The sequence below is a fragment of the Meriones unguiculatus genome, chromosome 19, assembly GCF_030254825.1.
Source record: "Meriones unguiculatus strain TT.TT164.6M chromosome 19, Bangor_MerUng_6.1, whole genome shotgun sequence".
NCBI classification, from domain to species: domain Eukaryota; kingdom Metazoa; phylum Chordata; class Mammalia; order Rodentia; family Muridae; genus Meriones; species Meriones unguiculatus.
In genome coordinates, this window is record NC_083366.1 from 27,960,402 (window position 1) to 27,967,883 (window position 7,482).

Sequence of the window (7,482 nt, forward strand, 5' to 3'; positions counted from 1 at the left end):
TCTTTCTTAATTGGTTCTTGGTTTACATTGTGCTTTTACTTTACTTTCTTATTTACTAGCCCCATATTTCTACTCTTAAGCATAATGACTTGACATTTTCAAATTGAATTTTTCTAGTTTAAAAAGTTTGAGTGGAGCTAGAGAGATGGCTCAGAGGTTAAGAGCACTGGCACCTCTTCCAGAGGTCCTGAGTCAATTCCCAGCAAACACATGGTTGTGCACAGCCATCTATGATGAGATCTGGTGTCCTTTTCTGGTGTGCAGCTGTACACGCAGACAGAACATTGTATACATAATAAATTATTAGTATGGAAAAGCTGTAGAAAATAAGAAATTTCATCACCGCATGCACTCATCACATCTACCTGTTTTGATGAGCTTAAAGTTGCATCTGTCTTCCATACTTCCTGTGTCCCATCCAATACCCCAGAAAAGACAAAAACATGTCATTACAGCCCATTTCATGACAGCATCACACTGTCAGGAAGGGTTACCATCCTTTAGATGACCATCTATTTCAGTTTGAGATAAAGAAAGTGGCTATCACAAGTATAGAGATGATGCCTGTAGTAGTCAAATTTATTAGAGACCATTAGGGTCCTAATAAAAAGCCATTGATTGCAGATGTGAGGGGAAAGGCTTCCCCTACAGAAGTGTTATAGCTCTGCTCTGGCTGCTGCAGGGGAAGCTTTCCTAAACAAAGTGTAACAATTTTACCCTAGCAAAAACTCTGCTCTTCCAGTGTTGCATCTCTGCTCAGAGAGCTATCCTGACAATCAGGAGCCAAGGAATACCACAAGTCATACCACACAACAAACCTCAACAAGACACTTGTGGGAGGAAGGAACCTAAGAAGGTGGCTGCCTCTGCTTGGGGGAGAAGCATCAGGGAACTGAGCAGAAGGCAGAGCATATATGCAATTTCTTGAAGCCAGGTGGAGATTGGGTTCAGTGCTTTGCAAGCTAACCTAGGATTGGAGGATTATATGACCTAATTTTTAAGGTCAGGGATTAGTGGCTTTTCTTCATCCTTGTATCCTACAACTGGGGCTACAGAGATTCATTCTGCAACTGTGTCATACCCAGTCACGATCAAGTCAGCACAGAGATCCTCAGTCTATTCTCTATGTCATATGCCACGTACTGTTATTAAAGTCTAACTATCCTCCTCGGGGTGTGATGAGAATGGTCTCACACCTTCTCGTGTGTCTGAATGCTTGGTCTCTTGCAAGGGGTGCTGTTTGCAGGTCACAAAACCCCAGGACTCTGGATAGCAGCAGGAGAAACTGGGTGACTGGAGGCAAAAGGGGCCTATCAAGGTCATGTAACCAACTACTTCACCCATCTTTCCAAGTCACCAGCTCCTCTGAAGCTCATGCCTCACTGTCCACTGTCCACTGTCAGGCCATGCATGGGAGGAGGGATACACTTCATCTGTTTAGTTGCATCTTGTTGGGGATTTGCTCACAGCCATGACAAAGTTATTCATGCCCTGGAGCTTAAGAAAGAACTTGGTTATCTCATGCTGTTATTGGTCTGTTCCTTGTTGTGAAATCACAAGAAGCCTTTGCTGTGAGAAGTGATGGAAATATGTTCATATGAGGCACTGAAGTGGTCTGGGGTTTGTCTTGATACTGCACGCAAAGTCCTTTTGGATAGAGAGCAGTTGGACTCCAGCTTTATTCCTGAGAAACTTGGACTTCCCTAATCTCTTCGACCTTGACATTGGGGGAGGCTCTCTTTGTTGGTTTGTTGTTTTGTTCTGTTTTTGTTTTTTCTTTTTTCATTCATGCATCCAAAGCGTTTGGTGAGGCATGTATTTCTGCTTATGTGTTTATTTTGCTTAATTCCATTAAATTTTTTTCTATGTTTTGCTTTGATTTCACTTTTCCTATTTTAAACCTTAACTCTGTAAAGTAAGGAGTTTTTGTGTGACACTTCTATAGAAGCATAGAGTGGACTGGGATCATTTTCATCTGCTCTGTTACATTGCAGCTGCCTCTGGCATGTGCCTAAGCATCCCCATCTTAATAAAGGTACTGTGTACTGATCCATGGCTCTAGTTAGGTCAACCATATCTCTGGAACTGTCATGTTACAGACAACAATCCCTGTGTCTATTTCTATTTCAGAAAAGGACACAATTTCATTCCTTGTGACTGAGCATGGGCTTCTTCACTTGACTTCCTGATATGAACAATGTCAATTAGCTTACATGTGCTAGGATTAATTAATTAACCTAGTATCCCCTGATAAACTGGGAACTTCACTGTGAACAGGAAACATCAACTCTGTCATGTGCTGTAGAAAGATGTTTGAGCTACTAAGGGATCCAGCAACCTCAGTACACATGGATATTCATTAAGGACACTGGCTTTCTCTCTCTCTCTCTGTGTGTGTGTGTGTGTGTGTGTGTGGAGAGAGAGAGAGAGAGAGACAGAGACAGAGACAGAGACAGAGACACAGAGAGAGACAGAGGGAGAGAGAGAAATAGGGGGAGAGAGATTTTGTATGTGTGTTGTTATGGTTTCCTCATAACAATTTGTGGAAATCCTGGCTTTAAAGCCAATGTTTGTATTTATCTCCTCTTGTCTTTCTGGTGAGGAGCACTAGTCTCCATTATACCATAAGACCAGTAGGTAAGATCCGTCATGCAATTGGTTGGTCCTAGACAGTCCTTGATGACAGACATTGCATTACTTGTTATGTCTTGTGCCTATATTAATCACTTTGCATGCTTTCAACATCCAGAATTGATCATCACACCCAGGGTGTAGAAGCCTGAAAGCAGGCAGTATGGTTGTTTAATGGTACCTTATCGATGTTGGTGTCTGTTTTATGATTCAAGAAATTTCACAATCATCCATTCTCTAGTGAATGAGTTTGCATCACACCCACACCTCCCCTAGGGCTTCCATGGATCCTACTGTCCTACTTTCTTGTCTCACATTTCAACAATTGGCATCTTCTCCATGGGTGACACAGGTCAAGGGTTTGTCCGATTTGTTGATCCTTTTGAATCTACTTCCAACTCCTTTCGAATGTGTCTTTTGGTCTTTGTTTCAACCTCTTAGTTCTTATATATTTTACATCTGATCCTTCTTATGCTTTCTCATACTGACTTGGGGGTTGGATTGGCTTTTTCTTTTAAAATTCTGGCCCCAAGATGCATCATTAGCATATTTGAGGGAGCTATAATTTTCATGATCTAGAACCTGAGAGCCGTAAACTTGTCTGCTAGACCTGGTTTTGTTTTTTTGCACTTCTAGCATCTTGTGGGTGATCTCATTCCCCACCTGTTATGGTGGGGGACATGGAGGAAGAAGTTCCAGGCATGGATCTCTGTGAAATAGATCTACCACCAGCATTCAGAGAAACTGGTTCCAGGCTGTCCATCTCTACCATTGTGGATGCTATGTGTTGCTTAGGACCCATGGCCCTAGAAACCTTGGGACTCCTAGGAACAAGCAGGCCACAGGATACCCTGGCAGAAAACAATATGTGCATCAGGAGAAAACGTGTTGGTAACATCCTTGGAGAAATCCAGCGTGCTCCAAAGTTCCATTCTATTAAGAGACCTGCAGGTCCTCTCACCCTCCCGCCCACCCGAAGGAGGAGAGACAGTGACCATGCTTTGCCCATGTTCGTGGCATCTGAGGACAACAAAGGGCAAGAGGTGAACGAAGGGAGAAGTAGCAAGAGCTCCTCTAGAGCTAGCTCTCCAGATTTATACAAGCTGCTGGAGATTGACTGGCCGTGGAACTGTGACCAACAGCACTCTGCTGCACAGGCTGAGACGAGCAATAGAATTTCAGGGGAGGAAGAGAGTAGTACTCTCTCACTTACTGACAGCTCAGAAGATTCCCTGTCCTGCCTGGAAGACACCACTTCAGATTGGAACTCAGCCTTGTGGGATGACAGTGTGGAGGCCGAGAATGAGGAGAATGTCAGCACCATTAAGGTCAGTTACACATCCCTTGATGAACTGGGGTTCCTGGAAGACAGCAGCTGCAAACAGATGCCAGTAACACAAGATGAGGCTGAGGTCACCAACAGCATCAGCATGTCTAGTGACAAGAATAAAACTGACCTACAATTGAATGAGAGAACACCTGACACTGTGTACTCCCTGGGCTCTGCCCAGAATAGGAACACCGTATTTGAAGGAGACATGGAAATAACATGTGAGGAGTCAGCATCTGCATCCAGTGAGGACCAGCCCCAGGAGGTGCCCATAGCTTCTAAGAAGACGCGAAGAAGGGTCTGGAAAGGCGTGAAGAGGCAGATTAGTCACCTGTTTTATGGTTTATTCTGTTGTCTCTCCATCCCAAAGAAAGCAGACACAACCCCCAGGTAAGGGACAACAAGGCATAGAAAATGGAGTCCCAAGAAAACCAAGTAGGAAACACCACCAGTTTATCGCTTGTGTACTTGATCTTTGCTTTTGCAAGACCCTTTTTGCCATGATACGTTGGCTGCCCCCATGTACCCTAACATGTCTGTGACCCTAGACAGGCCTTTCCCACTGTGACCCTTCATGTGGAGTCAGTTGAATTAGAAGCTGAAGCAAAGATCAGTGGTAGCAACGAGGATCAGTGGAGGGCAGGAGGGAGGAGGGAGCTGGGCTTGGGGAAATGAGAAGTTAGAAAGGGATGAATCAGGAGTACTGTGGTAGAGCAGGGTAGCTCAGGGTTAAGTCCTGCCTATATCAAATCACTAACAGAGTCCTTTGCTTGTTTCTCCTATGTAGGGCTGAAGACCATGCCCTGGTCGGTGGCTTTTAAGCCTCAGGTCTCGGGTTGGCCTGGTGTGGCCTAACAGCCACAGGAGGAAGCCAGGCCAGAACACGATTGAGCTGTGAACCCCAAGACCTGTTGTTACCTGTCTGACACCTCTGTCAACCTGGGCACAAGCTCTCTACTCCTCCTTTCCCTGCAGTGTGAACTCTTAGCTCCTTGCTACTTACATTCATAACTGTCCCAACACTGTGACTGGACAGAGAAGTCAGTCATATGGCCCAGTTACTTGCTATGAAGAAACAGCTCTCCAGCTTCTATAGTCCACATATAAGAACTGCATGTTCCATATGATTTGGAGTCTTACCAACTCATCACCTCATTTTGATCCTCCTGTATGACCAGATGGAATAAACTGCATGTCCTTGGTAAGCCCAGGAGGTAAAGAGGCACAGAGGGAGGGGCAGAGAAGAGGAGAGGGGAATTTGGGACATGTCAAGACAGACAAAAAGCAGTAGGAGAGTAAGGAGGAAAGGGCATGAAGTGGGCAAAGGAGCAGAGCCTGCCCATAGGAAATTGCAGTTCTACTCAGGCAGCTGAGAAGAAAAGGATGAGCATGTTGCATGGAGACAGTGGCCAAGGACGAGCAGGAACAAACTTCCACTGAACAGGATGAAGAGTATCGGGGTTCAGGGCATGGGTACCCAAAGACCACACCACTCTGGAGGGTTGCAGCTTGTACCTAGCTGCACAAGTTGGATGCTGCCTGGGAAATCTGCTTTTGTCCTAGGGAACTGAGACCCATTGTGCCTTGTAAAGAAGGAAATCCAAAGCCTTCCCAGGAGCCTTTTTCTCTTTCTGCTGTAACAAATCCTGGGTTCATGTGGCAACATCTGTGTCTTTTCTTCACAGCCTTATCTACCAGGTGCCCATGGTTCTCTTCCTCTGTCTCAGGAGTCCAGGAATTGGTGTCATATTGCTTGTCCCAATGCATGATTCTTTGATTTTAATTGACTAAAATGACAGGATTTTTTTTTGTCTACTGTGAAAAGGTAAGCAGAGCTTCAGGGGCTGTGGAACATTGCTGCCCCAATAAGGCCAGTGTTCTTGGTACTACTGTGTGTTCAGTGCCCACATTTGGGGTCAGGATTAGGAACCATTCATTGTCATGGAGTGACAGAATGTCAGCCAGTGGTACAGTGGATATCCTTGCTCAGTGAGGTGTCTGCACCTTTGGGTTAGGGAGGAAGAAGGGAGCAGCTCTCTGCAGCCAACTACCCTGCTGACAGGAATTGTAGGGGTCTTTTCAGAGGGGATCATTAATATCAGTGGTTCTCAACCTTCCCAATGCTGTGACCCTCTAATACAGGTCCTCATGTTTCAGTAAACCACAACCTTAAAATTATTTTGGTTGCTACTTCATAACTGTATTTTACTACTGTTATAAATCATAATGTAATACTAAGTGGGTAAACTATAATAAATAAGTTAAATTTTTAAAAATCTTTCAAATATTTGTGTTTTCTACTGGTCTTAGGCAACCTCTAAAAAAGGGCCATTTGAATTCCTAAGAGGTCAAGACCAACGTGTTGAGAACCGCTGATTTAGATGAAGTAGTTTGAGTCACTGAGGGTATCTCTGTGGTAGAAGATGAATCTCTGAAACCTGATCACAACATAACACCACTAAAATTGTGCTTCTATTTCTCTGCAGAGGCTGCTGGCCTTGGACGCTGGCAGTATAGGCGTTTGTGCTGGCTTAGCAAATTGAGTGCAGCACACTCCATCTGCCACAGCGGTAGCCACGTCTCTGTGGCAACCAACTCTTTCAGCCCTCCTGGCAGTGATGGAGCAGTGGGTCATCATGGTCATTGTGATGAGGGCGTGACACAAAATATTCCCTTTTGGCTTTCACCAACTGAAACACCCCAATCATGCTTTGATCTTAATCCATTGCCATGGCAAAGCACTGTGGCTGTGACCAAGGTGAGTTATGAATGAAAGCATGTTACTTAGAAGTCCAAAGTTCTACAGGGTAATTGTGCATGACCATCATTGCAGGAACTCTAGCAACAGGGAGGCCTGTGTGGGATCGGACTTGTAGCTTGACAGCTTACATTTGGTTCTTAGACATGAGACACACAGAGAGATGACCTGGAATGGCTTTCTCTTTTGACTCCTTAATGCTTTGTGACTCCTCCAACAAGGCCACACCTCCTGGTCTTTCCCAAAACGTTTCACCAAGATTGGATCAAACTGGGTTCTGAGTGTTGAAATCCTCACCCTAGTGCTCTTCTTGCATTTTCAAAGCAGAAATGACACCCATGTCTGTCTTCCCATGCAGATGTTCCAGAAAACATCCCTTAAGAATTACAAACCTGTGCATACATGAATATCTTAAGAAGTTATGAGACTCTTTCACTCTTTCTATCCTCTATGAAGCTTTATAAAATCTGAATACCTAAAGAAACTAATCAAGAAGGAGGACCTTGGATGAGGTAAGAGGCTCAATCCTGATTCAGAAATGGAAATGGGATAAACATCAAAAGAGGGAGAAAGCAGGGAACAGGATGGAGCCTATCACAGAGGGCCTCTGAAATGTTCTACCCTGCAGGGTATCAAAACAGATGCTGAGACGCAAGGCCATACTTTGGGCAGAGTGCAGGGAAACTTTTGTAAGAACAGGGAGATAGAAAGAACTGGAAGGGATATTAGTTCCAAAAGGAGAGCAACAGAACCAAAAACTCTG